The sequence below is a fragment of the Littorina saxatilis genome, linkage group LG2 (genome assembly GCF_037325665.1).
Source record: "Littorina saxatilis isolate snail1 linkage group LG2, US_GU_Lsax_2.0, whole genome shotgun sequence".
NCBI classification, from domain to species: Eukaryota; Metazoa; Mollusca; class Gastropoda; order Littorinimorpha; family Littorinidae; genus Littorina; species Littorina saxatilis.
This window is the reverse complement of record NC_090246.1, coordinates 76840815-76855948: the sequence shown is the minus strand read 5'-3', so window position 1 is coordinate 76855948 and position 15134 is coordinate 76840815. Positions and strand designations below refer to the sequence as shown.

Sequence of the window (15134 nt, the reverse complement as noted above, 5' to 3'; positions counted from 1 at the left end):
TGCCGTCGTGTCCTGTGTACGCACAGTATTCATGACGTCAACGCCCACGCCTTATTTTGATTAATGCGACCTTGATGAGTCCCGCCGGTTTTGTGTACAGAACTTGACATACGGCACAAGGTCATGTTATGACTTACGGCGATTTGACGACATTCTCGTACGCATTTTGTGCTGTGTGCTTGATATAGAAATGAGTCTGCACTTAGCGTGCCAAGTCAATTTACCCCCAAAATCTGTTCAATTTGTAAACAAAAGATCTTTCTTGTTAAAACTCTGTGATTAATGTATAATACTTCACATCTTATCTAATGTAAAGTTTAAGTGGCACTTTCTATTCTGTGTATATGGTATAGTATGGTATGGTATGGTATGGTATGGTATGGTATGGTATGGTATGGTATTCAGTGTATTGTATTGTATTGTATTGTATTGTATTTAGCAACAGAAAAAGCAGTTAATGAGTGCATTTTGTTGATGGAAAGGACAGATTAGCACTCCTGTCTGATTGGAATGATTGTGGTCGATATGCTGCAGATGTCAAAACGTCCGGAAATAAACAGCGACATGGTGATCGATGGATCTTATTGAAAAATCTTTTGTTCATAGGGCGAGGTAACCCGGTGTAATAAACTGCTCCTTTAATATCTAATTACCGCTTGTCATTAGCGGCGGTGTTAATCCCCCACCCCCTCCCTACCCCACAAGCCAATCAGGTGGGTTTTTTTTCTCGTGGGCCCATGGATGGGTCAGTTTGAGTTTCGATGCTGGCTTTACAGACAACCTAAAGAATACGTCTGCTCACCCCCTCTGGGGTTTTGTTTTTACAAAGTGACGAGACGGACACATTGCTAAAACATTTGCCTGTGCATTCTGTTCTCTTTGTCTCTGCCTATCTGATTCTGTGTGTGTGTGTGTGTGTGTGTGTGTGTGTGTGTGTGTGTGTGTGTGTGTGTGTGTGTGTGTGTGTGTGTGCGTGCGTGCGTGTATGTGCGTGTCTGTCCGTCCGTCCGTCCGTCCGTCCGTCTGTCTGTTCTCTCTCTCTCTCCCACACACACATTCTTGATCTTAATCATCATCAACTGGAAACAACCAGACGGCAAAATGATTGGAGCGGCAATGCGATGTTTAACGCAAAGTACCAAGCTTTAAACGTTCATGTGGACACAGATTGAGAGGATCAAGCTCAGCTGTGTCGCAGATCGATAAGAGTCAAGGCATGCACGCGGGGCCATCCATCTTTGCTGATGGGGCAATCTGTTCCTGACTTTTAAGGTACAATCGAGCCCGCCCTGGCGACCAATTCTCGATAACGACCACCTGCCCAAAACGACCACCCCAAAGGATCCCTGCCGTAATTTATTTCTGTATAGTTCCCCTTTCTATATAGCGACGACCTGTGTATTACGACCACTTTTGGTCGGTCCCTCGCGTGGTCTTTATCGACACGATTGGCAGTACCGGAATTTATTCCGGTGTATTCCATCTTCAGTTTGAAATACCCCAGATCCGCCCAAGTTTTGACATGAAAGAAGGGCATCTTTACACTCGGACACATAAAAACAAAGTAAGCTTGACCTGGTTTCCGTGCGGAGTATTTTTAGTTGTTTGTTTGTTTGCGAAATTAATTTGGTAACTGACAGTCAATCTGCTAAAAATGCCCCCCCCCCCCAACACACACACACAATCCCCAATCTGCACAGAAAGTGTTCAGGCCACCGCTATTTGGTCTTCCTCCTGGTGGAAAAATGCTTGTTTATCCTACATACGCGAGAGAGACCATGCACCCATGACATAACTAAACCATACACTCACCCGTTAGTATATCATGTAAATGAGGTCGTGTCAAACAAGTCTGGCAGGGACTTATAATTTTCCACTGCTCATGGTGACAAAGTCACCGAGACGAACGTCATTCTAGGAATACTTTTGCGCTTGCTGTTCACCCTGGAAGAATGTTGAGAACTGACACGTCACGCTATACTTTCTGGAGTGACGAACGTCTTTTCGCTTTGACTTCAAGTGTTCACGAGTATTTATACAGTATGGAGGATAAACAGAATACTAGGCTACAGGACAGATCCGTGTCGGTGAACATGATGATGCACACGGGAAGGACAGTACCTTTAATCAATCTGCTCTTCCTTGTATTTTGCTTTCTCCTCTCGCTCTTTAAACGAGGGGAGGGGGGGGGGGGCAAAATTTTCTCAAGCAGTTTACGTGTACGTGATCGTCAGTCAGCATGCACGGAGGTATATACGTACAGTACAAGACAAGTCGTGATCTAGGCTTTCTTCTTTTTCCTTTTTTTTGGGGGGTTGTCTGTCCTGTTTTGCTGTTATGCCCTGCTATATAATAGATCTGTGTTCACAGAAAACATGTTTAATTAAACAATACACGTATATCCGTCCCACGATTGTCACTGTACGGCCGTATCATAGTGGCGGGGTAACTGAAAACGGTGCCTTGAACTGTCTTCCTGGGAAGACACTAGTAACACTAAATGGTCCTTTGGCGGACTCCGGGGGACACATCTAGGTGGGGGTCAGAACGTGGGTATTACACCGGTACACAATACCGGAGTGCTTCTGTGTTGATGTGTTTATTAACAGGCTGAATGCCAAGTTTAGCAAACCTGAGATGACCTTGGTCAGAAAAGTATGTCAGTCAGAGCGAGAAGCACCCTTGGAAGCCAAAGTCGGTACAGATCAAAGTGTTCCGGAATGTGACCCTTCCAAGATCGTAACGATCCCTTATCATAACAGCTATGACGCAAAAAAAACAGGAAAACAGTTGATTTAGGAGAGATGTTTATTCAAGGTCGTAGACGTAATCAGCATGGACAGAATCCATAATTATAGGGGAAGGGAAAATATGCGCATTATAGAATAAAAAGTTGTCTAATGACCTTAGAATCGAAAGGGTAAGAGCGTGCGACATGTTTTGGTGCAGGCACCTTTTTCTATTGTCAACGCTGAGCCTGGACCTTTGTGCTATAAAATAAATAAATAGAATACATACAAATGCCACCGCAGAAAATACTTCCGCTCCGCCCTCCCATCCCTTTCTCCCTATGCGATCTCCTTACGAAACAAATGGAAAGAAACCCCATAGGAACTACAATCTAACGGTTATAAATTGTGTGTTTTTGTGCTTTTAAGATCAAATCGGAAGCCAATCTCTTTTGCCGCAGATATTTGTTCCCCCGGGGAAAGAGGGGCGGATCAAGTTCTGCACCAAAAACAGCAGGAGACTCGACATCAGTGGTTATAATTTGTGCGATCGATTTTTCGATCAGAGTCTAGCGCACAGGCTCAATTTGCGGGTTCTTTTTTTTATCGACTTTTCAATCAGTCCTACGATCGTAATTTGCCCAATTTGTGGGCAAGGCAAATCGTAACAGATGCCTCCTTCCATGCTACTTCACGCTCTACCACCCCCCCTCCCCCAAGCCTTCCCCCTCCCCGTCAAGGATGTCGTTTGACTTGGGGCGGTGGGTGGAACGCCAAAACGTATTTCAAATCGCCTGCTTAAGACTTTCAACAAATTGTCGACACTTCCAAATGTCCATTTCTGCAAAATAGCTGAAAAAACAAAACACATAGCAACATATTTCTGCTCCTTCATGCACCACTGATTTTTCCACCACCAACATGACCCGCCCTAGTACACCTAAACGTACGCATTGGTAGATTGTGGTAACAAAAACAGCTTCGACAATAAAATATGCATCACTTCTAAAATGTTAAAGTTTCGCTGATCCACACACACACACACACATACACACACACACACACACGTACACACACATACGCACACCCAAACTCACACACACACACACACATACACACACGCACGCATACATGCATGTACGCATACACATTTACAAACACAAACTGAGAAAAGCACTTATATGTAAGTACTCACGTTTCAAGATGTTTGCTACGTAAGACTGAATCACGACGAAAAACGAAAACAGCGTTTCCAGTTTACGCTGAGAATATGCCCAACGTAAGGCCAAAAGAGTTGGAGACGCATCTTGAACACGCGGCCAGTACAACTGGCATTGACACGGAACGATTCAAGGGGGGCAATCTCAAGTCATCTGAAAGAGGGAAATCCAAACGCAATCCGCCTTGTTCGATTTTATGGGCTTGGACGATAGAAAAAAATAAGAAAAGCAAAAGCTGGAGTCCAGTCTGGACGAAACTGCTATCAAGAACGCAAAATTGATTTTTTCTGAGGTTTTTTATTAGCCGTAAGCGCCATTTCGAATTTCCAATTTCTCATAACTGCTGTTCACCGCAGTGAAACCAACAAAGGGGCCTCACTCTGGAAGAGTTTCCTGCTCCGATAAACATGGCGCTTACGGCTAAAAAAAACTAAGAAAAAGTCAATTCTGCGTTCTTGATAGCAGTTTCGTCCAGACTGGACTCCAGCTTTTGTTTTTCTTATTTTTCTCTATCGTCCAAGCCCATAAAATCGAACAAGGCGGATTGCGTTTGGATTTCCCTCTTTCAGATGACTTGAGATTGCCCCCCTTGAATCGTTCCGTGTCAAGGCCAGTTGTACTGGCCGCGTGTTCAAGATGTTGGAGACGTTGCTCCGCAAACGACTAGGCATGCGTCATGTCTACCAAGTTGCGCATTTGCGGAACTACGCAATGCTTATATGCATTACGTGCTCGTAACTCCATGCGTAACCTCCTTCATTCGCGCTATTGACAAGACCTCGGCCCCGTTGTCGAGCAATGGCTGGGTGGGAATTTACGTACTATTTTTGACGCGAATTTCTGTAATCTTATTGTGAACTGTAGGCCTATGTAGCATTCTGGTAAGGGGTCGGCGGATGTCGAGATGTTTGACACTCTAACGCTGAGTCTTCTAGAAAATGTAGAGGGACAAAAAAACAAACACAAAAACAAACAAGTCGCGTAAGGCGAAAATACAATATTTAGTCAAGTAGCTGTCGAACTCACAGAATGAAACTGAACGCAATGCAACGCAGCAAGACCGTAGCATCGTCAGTCCACCGCGCACGGCAAAGGCAGTGAAATTGACAAGAAGAGCGGGGTAGTACTTGCGCTGAGAAGGATAGCACGCTTTTCTGTACCTCTCTTCGTTTTAACTTTCTGAGCGTGTTTTTAATCCAAACATATCATATGTATATGTTTTTGGAATCAGGAACCGACAAGGAATAAGATGAAAGTGTTTTTAAATTGATTTCGAAAAAAAATTTTGATAATAATTTTTATATATTTAATTTTCAGAGCTTGTTTTTAATCCAAATATAACATATTTATATGTTTTTGGAATCAGCAAATGATGGAGAATAAGATAAACGTAAATTTGGATCGTTTTATAAATTTTTATTTTTTTTTACAATTTTCAGATTTTTAATGACCAAAGTCATTAATTAATTTTTAAGCCACCAAGCTGAAATGCAATACCGAAGTCCGGGCTTCGTCGAAGATTACTTGACCAAAATTTCAACCAATTTGGTTGAAAAATGAGGGCGTGACAGTGCCGCCTCAACTTTCACGAAAAGCCGGATATGACGTCATCAAAGACATTTATGAAAAAAATGAAAAAAACGTTCGGGGATTTCATACCCAGGAACTCTCATGTCAAATTTCATAAAGATCGGTCCAGTAGTTTAGTCTGAATCGCTCTACACACACACACACACAGACACACACACACACGCACATACACCACGACCCTCGTTTCGATTCCCCCTCGATGTTAAAATATTTAGTCAAAACTTGACTAAATATAAAAAACGTGTGTTTACAGTAACATTCCTCAAAATAATCAGGTCGGCAGAACTATTTCTTCCAATTTGTTTTTTTTATTATTCGCTTCCGTATTTTGTATCCACACTGTGCTAAAAATAAGGTCAACCACCAAAAAAATACGACTGGGTTTACACATATTGTTTGTTGGGAAATGGGTTTGGGTCGGGGTGAGGGAAGGGGGTGTGTTTTAAGGCAAGGGAGAAGGGGGGGTGTTATTTACTGCAAGTGATCTGTTACTGTCAGCCTTGTCCCAGTGACGAGGCGAGGGGTCTTGTAGCGAGCAAGGAAATGAGTGTTTTAAACGCCATAAAAACACAGCAGCACACGACACTTGCTATTTTATTGTTTTGTGCATGTTGAAAATAAACCTGAAACGCAGGACTGGATTTTTTTAAAACTTAATTATTCCCACTTGTCCAACATCAGATTTGTTTTTATATTCGTGGTCTTGTTCTTATCTTGTTTCAGCTGTGTCAAAAGAGAATTAAAACAAGTTATTTACATATAACCTGACACGCAGAAAATGTGAGGTCAAAACCTGCATAATGTTTTTGTTTTCAAGCTTTTGTTGGCCACAGCACGCAGTGAAAGTGTCAGTTGAATTGAAATGTGAAGTGAAGGCCATTTAAAAGGAGAATACAATGTGAAGAAAATAATAGAAACATTAGTTTTCTTACACGTCGTCGCTAAGATGTAAGGAGCTCAGCCTTTCAAAGCGGTCAACAAACAACTCAGAAGCGTCCATACCTTCTTCTACTTTAGCGTTCGACGATTTCGAATGAGAATCTCTTCCTCTCTCTTTCTCTCTCACACACGGCACACATCCACACACAAACATGCACACGCTTCCATCCCCTCACCCCTCCCCCCCCTATTATTCTCTCCCACCCCATGCCCCCCTCTCCTTTTCCCACACACAACCAACTGCAACACAATCAATGCGTACAGCCGGCAAGGACCAGGCTCGATCAGCAAAACAGTGCAGACGGCAACTGCTTCTTTAATGCACATCCAAATATTGACCTACGGCTTTGTCAACGGCCCCTTTAACATCTCCCCTCCTCCCTCAAAGCTATCCCCCTCCCGCTTCTTCAAAGGGTAAGGTGTGAACTTACCCTCCGCTAAACAAACAAGAGGTCATCTTATGACGTCACGTTCAGCTGCGCTCCCAACTTTCAACTGTTCAAAAAACTGTTCAATGCGCATATTACAGGCAGACACGCGGCTTGCTCTATCACGTGCAAGTTCATGGGACCAACCTTGACCCAGATTTTTTTTGTTAAAAGGCTTTAGTTATTAAGTGTTGGCAAGCGACATTCAAAGCAGTCAAAACAACATTAAACTGATTTGCACTTTGTTTCTACCCTTCACACTGTTTCACTGGTGTCATGTTTCATCTCTTTCTCCCAAGGTCTGCGACGGTAAAGTGTAAGTCCGTCGACCGTGTCAGTCTCTGACCCCGTCCACTTATTTGGCAGTTCAATGTATTTTGTAGCTAAAAACCCCGCCTCTAAACATAGTGATGGCTGACGAAAAACGAAAAGCCTCACACACAAATAATGTTCCACGTAATTAACTTGTGCATACAGTTTCTGTTTCACTCAAATCATTCTTGTCCTTGGATATATATACACACTACAACATCGTGTTATATATACACACTACAACATCGTGTTATATATACACACTACAACATCGTGTTATATATACACACTACAACATCGTGTTATATATACACACTACAACATCGTGTTATATATACACACTACAACATCGTGTTATTCTTTCGACTTAGAGTGTGATATTTTCTCATAATGTGCTGTTCAATGTTCTGTTATAACCCTAAACCAGAAATTAAGTTGTTTTTTTAGCGGTCTACATTGTCTTTAACGACTGATACGTGGAATTATTTTCTTAAAATGATACATGTGTCTGCAGACTTGGTTCTTCTGCATGGCAATTGTACCAGCATGGAATACTAACGGAGAAAAGATGAATAATCCAAAGTGCTAAAGACTGAAAACTTGCAATGTGAATTAAGATTGATTAATGCCAATAATAAGACAGCAACGAGAAAATACACTAGGATGGAAGAACACGAGAAAATACACTAGGATGGAAGAACACAAGAAAATACACTAGGATGGAAGAACACAAGAAAATACACTAGGATGGAAGAACACAAGAAAATACACTAGGATGGATCGGAAGAACACAAGAAAATACACTAGGATGGATCGGAAGAACACAAGAAAATACACTAGGATGGAAGAACACAAGAAAATACACTAGGATGAAAGAACACGAGAAAATACACTAGGATGGAAGAACACAAGAAAATACACTAGGATGGAAGAACACAAGAAAATACACTAGGATGGAAGAACACAAGAAAATACACTAGGATGGAAGAACACAAGAAAATACACAAGGATGGAAGAACACAAGAAAATACACTAGGATGGAAGAACACAAGAAAATACACTAGGATGGAAGAACACGAGAAAATACACTAGGATGGAAGAACACGAGAAAATACACTAGGATGGAAGAACACGAGAAAATACACTAGGATGGAAGAACACGAGAAAATACACTAGGATGGAAGAACACGAGAAAATACACTAGGATGGAAGAACACGAGAAAATACACTAGGATGGAAGAACACGAGAAAATACACTAGGATGGAAGAACACGAGAAAATACACTAGGATGGAAGAACACGAGAAAATACACTGGGATGGAAGAACACGAGAAAATTAATACACTAGGATGGAAGAACACGAGAAAATACACTAGGATGGAAGAACACAAAAAAGTACGATTCTTTATTTTTGCAAAATTCAAAGGTCAGGTTAAAATAAAGACAAATAGAAAAGCAAACAAAAAAACCAAAACCCAACCAATTAATCATCACCACCAACACAACAACAACAACAACAACAACAACAACAACAACAACAACAACAACAACAACAACAACAACAAGAGGCTAAATAGTTGAACAACCAACCAAGCGACAAACATGAACTTCGTGACCTTGTGAAATTCTAAATGAACCAGGTGACAAAATAGCGGCACAGCAGTTGAAAAATTCAGTGACTGAAACCGTTATCTAATATGCCATAAACTTTGCGGTCTGACTCAGCTGGTACAGCGCTATGGATCAAACTTTCACACACTATCGTGATCACTAGCTTTTTTTTCTTGTTTTGTTAATCTGTGGTAAGGTAAAGTGTGATTCTCTGACGATGGCTCTTCGTTTTTACGTACTAGCCTGGCAAAGTCATTCGTTTAAAATTAACTACTGCCTGTGTTGATTAGGAAATTGGGTTGATAGATCCATGACCACGACGGCAGAACATGGGTAGGTTAAGAGTAGGACTATATATAAGGCGGTTCTACGTCAACGTGTCCCATACACACGGTAACTATATATATATGGACGTGTATGTGTGTGTGTGAGAGAGAGAGAGAGAGAGAGAGAGAGAGAGAGAGAGAGAGAGAGAGAGAGAGAGAGAGAGAGAGAGACAGACAGACAGACAGACAGACAGAGAGGCAGACAGAGGGACAGAGGGAGAGACACACACACACACACACGCAAAACCCCACTCCCACACCTACACAAGGACAAACACAAGGACACACGGGAAGAGTGTTGACAGAGACAGAGACGGGACAACGCCGAGGGACCGTATCCCGGAGAATGTATTGCAATTGATTGAAAAAGCAACGACCTTGCTACTTGTATTTTTAATGCCACATGATCTAAACGGCTTTCACAATGATTAAGGCGTTCACACGCGTCAGTGCAAATCAACAACCCCTATACACAAATACTGCTTGCCTGTAGCTACACGGAAGTCGGCGCGCGCTCATAATGAGGTAATGTTAGTCAGTGTGTGTGTGTGTGTGTGTGTGTGTGTGTGTGTGTGTGTGTGTGTGTGTGTGTGCGTGTGTGTGTGATTGTGTGTGTGATTGTGAGTGTGCGCACGCGTGTGTGTTCTGTTTTACTTGCTGAAATGTCATGAACACGTAAGTATCACTGGAACAAACATGGAAACATGAATCAACTGCGTATGTCTTCGGTTTACAAGAGAGAGAGAGAGAGAGAGAGAGAGAGAGAGAGAGAGAGAGAGAGAGAGAGAGAGAGAGAGAGAGAGAGAGACACACACACACACACACACACACACACACACACACACACACACACACGGCGGCAGAAAGACAGAAGAGATTTTCAGATCGAAAGTAGGTTAGTATGCCACAGAGCGATACTTAGGACATTGATAATCGTCAGCCTTACCTGTAGTTGCAATCAGCTGTCACAAGCGGTGTTCTAGGTGACAGTCGTAGTCACTGAGATGAACAAACTGAGGCACATCATAACACCGTCATAGGTAATGTTATGACTGAAACCGACACTGAGGCACTATCGTCGTGTCAGTGCTGTTGCCGAGAACTTGATTGTGGTTGTAAATATGATAAATCAAAGTAGGCATGCCACAGTTTTGATTATTGACCTACTACCAAGTTCAAACTATCTACCGCTAGTGCACCATGCACAACAATGAGTCAGTTTCGCAACACCGGTAGTCGTTATTTTCACAGTTTTTACCTTCGGTACTGCGGAGACCACAACTGACAGACGATGAACTGAAAACAAAAACACAAGGACGTTCAGTCAGTCTCTGTCCCAGATTACATCAAAACACAACAACCTGTTGGATTCAGCAGACTGCCGCCAGTGTGGCCTGACCTAAACTCCACGCTTTCCTCCCTACAACCGCTAACTCTGCCAAGCTGTGACGGAGATGGGCGCTAGAATGAAAAACGAACGTCGAACAACCTGCGACGCCCGCGGGTAAGCTAGCTGGCGAGCGCGCGTAGTAAGAAGTTGAAATCTTCACACGCACACACACCGGCGTTTTTAAGGATATATATATATATATATGCGTCAGTCATGCCGACAGCATACGTAAATCGGTATACATACATGTACACCGACAGAAGAAAAGTAGGGTTATTGTGTTGTACCCGGTAGATCAAACTGTGAATAACAGTCCAACAAAATCGAATAAGTGTCTCAGGACTGAAGTAGGTGTACATGTAAAGACAGGCTTATGTTGTGCGCAAGCGGAAGATACAACTAAGTACTGTGAATAAGAGTCTTATAGAAATAGGTGAATTTACCTAGCACTTTTAACAGTGAATTATTTATGTACAGACAGGCTTATTTTGTGGGCAAGCAGTGGGTACAACTGTGAATAAGAGTCTTATAGAAATAGGTTTATTTACCTAGCACATTTAACTGTTAATATGTAAAGACAGACTTATGTTGTGGGCAAGCAGTAGGTACAACTGCAAATAAGAGTCTTATAGAAATAGGTGTATTTACCTAGCACTTTTAACTGTGAATTATTTATGTAAAGACATGCTTATGTACACGGTATATGAAACCGGCTGCGACTACGTATCTCAGGAAATAGTATTATTTACTTAGTACATTAGACTGTAAATATGTTCCAAGAGACAGGCTTATTACGCCGTCTTGAGTTAAATGTAAACTCTGTGCGTACGTCACAGAAAAGACAGGTTTTGTGTGTGCAAGTACCTGGCAGATCAAAATATGAATATTTGTCTCAATAAGAAATAGGCTTATTCATCATTAGATTAAGGTGTGAATATTTCCCCAAAAGACGGATAGGCCAATTGTGTATCCAAAGGATCAAACTGCAAATTATTCCTTTCGAGACAGAGGTTCATTGCCGGTGTACCCAAGATATCGAGTAAAATTGTGACTGTATTGTATGTCTGTAATCATTCATGTGAACGTACAATTTTGTCGAGGGAAACGTAAGATTCATCAACGATTTTGAGATAAGTTCATTACAGTTTGTACCATACGTGTTTGTCTGTCTGTCTGTCTTCTTAAACCGGCACGGTTGGCCTAGTGGTAAGGCGTCCGCCCCGTGATCGGGAGGTCGTGGGTTCGAACCCCGGCCTGGTCAATCTTGTGGCTGCTCCGCCTGGCGTCTGGCATTATGGGGTTAGTGCTAGGACTGGTTGGTCCGGTGTCAGAATAATGTGACTGGGTGAGACATGAAGCCTGTGCTGCGACTTCAGTCTTGTGTGTGGCGCACGTTATATGTCAAAGCAGCACCGGCCCTGATATGGCCCTTCGTGGTCGGCTGGGCGCTAAGCAAGCAAACAAACAAACAAACAAACTGTCTTCTTAAAAGACCACTCCTGGGTCGACGTATGTAAATGTAACGATTTTTTTGGGTCAATAAGTCAACGTTCCAATAACCTTTAATTCTAGTTTTCTGATTCTGAATTGTGGAATGTAATTAGCAGTCTATCCTTTTTTTGGATTTGGAGGGAAACTTAAGCCGGCAGCAGAATCATAGTGATACGTCTATTTCGAAGCCTTTCAGTTTTGAAGCACTGGTGCCATGTCAGTCAGTTGCACCGATCAACTGCGAGTCACAGTCTAGCTTACCTATCCTTAGTGGATTATGACTTTATTCAGTTACTAGAGGAATACCCGGCTTCGCCGGGGTGAATCGCGAGACAGAGACAGACAGCGTGGCGGTTCATCACAATCACCTCTGCAAGCGAAGTCCTGTCACACGGGATTGAGCATTTTAGAGCTTATTTCTTAGCCCTATATTTTCTGTTGTGGCTTCTCAAATGCCAGAACATACAGACAGACAAAAGCCGCTAGACCCCATCACAAACAGAACTCTACAATCAACAGGTTTTTTCCCACACACACACACAAACACACACACAGAGAAGCCGTATATATATATATAATATGTATATCTATATCTATAAATATATAGAGATAGGTGAGTGTATTTTTTGCGTGGCTATAAATTGATTCGACCTTTTCACTTTGACAGTACGAACAACTTACGGGTGCAAGGGAAGCGTTCTGGACAGCGCAGTGACATTCTAAAAATAGTACCTCAGAAACGGGAATTTGGGGTGAACGGTGCGACAGAGACAGACAGCGTGGCGGTTCACCACAATCACCTTTGAAAGGCGAAGTCCTGTCAAACGGGATTGAGAATTTTAGAGCTTATTTCTTAGCCCTATATTATCTGCTGTGGCTTCTCACATGCCAGAACATACAGACAGACAAAAGCCGCTAGACCCCATCACAAACAGAACTCTATAATACATAGGTTTTTGCCTACACACACACACAAACACACACACACACAGAGAAGCCGTATATATATATATGCATATCTGTATCTATAAATATATAGAGATAGGTGAGAGTGTATTTTTCGCGTGGCTATAAATTGATTCGACCTTTTCACTTTGACAGTAAGAACAACTTACGGGTGCAAGGGAAGCGTTGTGGACAGCGCAGTGGACAGCGCAGTGACATTCTAAAAATAGTAATAGTAACTTAGAACTGAACGGGAAAGCCACACGAAGGAAGGGAGATAAACGCCAAACACTGGAGAAGATAAGGAAGAGTTACTTATAATGGTGAAATGAACGCAAAAACGAAAATGAGTTCAGCGCTGCGCGCTGAGAGCCCGTGTTGAAATATCTCATCGATGATATTGTGTCCGGGGTGTAGCTGAATACGGTGTCCAAATTTGAAAAAGATCCACCGAGAACTTTGGCGTTGTGATGTGGTGTAGCGGCTATGGTGTGTCGGTATGGGGGCCCGGGTAAGCTGAGGTGGAACCAAAATAGCTGAGGTGGAACCAAAATCGGTTCCGCGCTGCGCGCTGAGAGCACTTGTTGAAATATCTCATCGATGAGGTTGTGTCCGGGGTCTCTCTGAATAAGCCCACCAAATTTGAAGCAGATCCATCGAGAACCTTGGCCGCGCATCGCGCACAGACACACAGACAGACAGACAGACAGACACTAGTCGTATATATATATAGATTCTGCAGAAAAGACAAATGCTGGAGAAAAACCGTTCTTTTCTGCAGCATTTCTGCATAATGTCATCTTTCGCCGAAGCAGCGTTTTTTTCTGCAGCAAAACATTTTACTGCAGTAAAATTGAAATCAAGAATGCTGCAGTAAAACGGTGCTGTTGTTTTACTGCAGAAAACCTGTTTACATTTTTTCTGCAGCATTTTGTACTGGCTCTTGGCGGATTATGACATTATTCAGTTATTCTGGAGAAAAACCGAAATGCTGGAGAAAAGCTGTCTTTTCTGCAGCATTTCTGCATAATGTCATCTTTAGCCGAAGCAACGTTTTTTACTGCAGTAAAACAGTTTTTCAGAAGCATAATGTTTACTTGGTTTTCTGCAGCATTATTGCGATTAACTTTTTCTTCAGAATAGTCTGTGACAGTTTTTCTGGAGAAAAATGAACGACCTTGTAAAGTAGCGTTTGTATTCGTCGCCCGTTTGTAACTATTGGTAATTCTGGATGAGTCCATCTCTCGACAGAGGGGGGCTCGCGTGCTCCAACATTATAATGAGCCAGTACAAAATGCTGCAGAAAAAGTCTAAACAGGTTTTCTGCAGTAAAACAACAGCACCGTTTTACTGCAGCATTCTTGATTTCAATTTTACTGCAGTAAAATGTTTTGCTCCAGAAAAACCCGTTGCTTCGGCGAAAGATGACATTTTGCAGAAATGCTGCAGAAAAGACAGTTTTTCTCCAGAATTTCTGTTTTTTTGCAGAATAACTGAATAATGCCAAAATGCTGAAGAAAAAGTGTCAGTAAACTGTTTTTCTCCAGTAAAACAACATCACCGTTTTACTGCAGCATTCTTGATTTCAATTTTACTGCAGTAAAACTGTTTTACTGCAGAAAAAAACGTTGCTCTCGCGAAAGATGACATTATGCAGAAATGCTGCAGAAACAAACAGTTTTTCTCCAGCATTTCTGTTTTTCTGCAGAATAACTGAATAAAGTCATAATCCGCTAAGGATACTTACCCTGAGCTGTAGTTGTTTTGATTTCATAGTGGAGAGCACAGTGCAGCTGCAACAGCTGCACACAATTGATTAAAAGCGAACGTGACAAGAAAGCACAGTACGGAAAATAGCTACACTGTATGACACCTGATGATGTGAAAATGTCATGCATGTCTCTGTCAGCTGGAGCCAGTCAGGGGCACATGGAGGTTATAGGCTGGCACCGGTCGCCAGACAAGGTCACTTCGAATAAGTCTGTGATTCATGTCAACACTGACAGACGTCTGACACTGACATTCTGCTAACAATATTGCCGGAGAAATACTCAACAGGTGCTCAAAACCGATGAGAAGTATGACTGCTAAGTGTGTAGCAATGTATGTGTGTGTGTGTGTGTGTGTGTGTGTGTCAGTGTGTGTGTGTGTGT

At 42.3% G+C, this 15134-nt stretch overlaps 1 protein-coding gene across 1 annotated transcript in view; it reads right to left on the bottom strand.

The window, feature by feature from the left end:
• LOC138959755 (uncharacterized) overlaps window positions 1-10654 on the bottom strand; it is a 49347-nt gene extending 38693 nt beyond the window's left edge. The window contains exon 1 of the mRNA XM_070331363.1: window positions 10102-10654. The gene's annotated coding sequence lies outside the window, so the exon portion shown is untranslated. The remainder of the gene's footprint in view (window positions 1-10101) is intronic.
• Between the last annotated feature and the right edge of the window lie 4480 nt (window positions 10655-15134).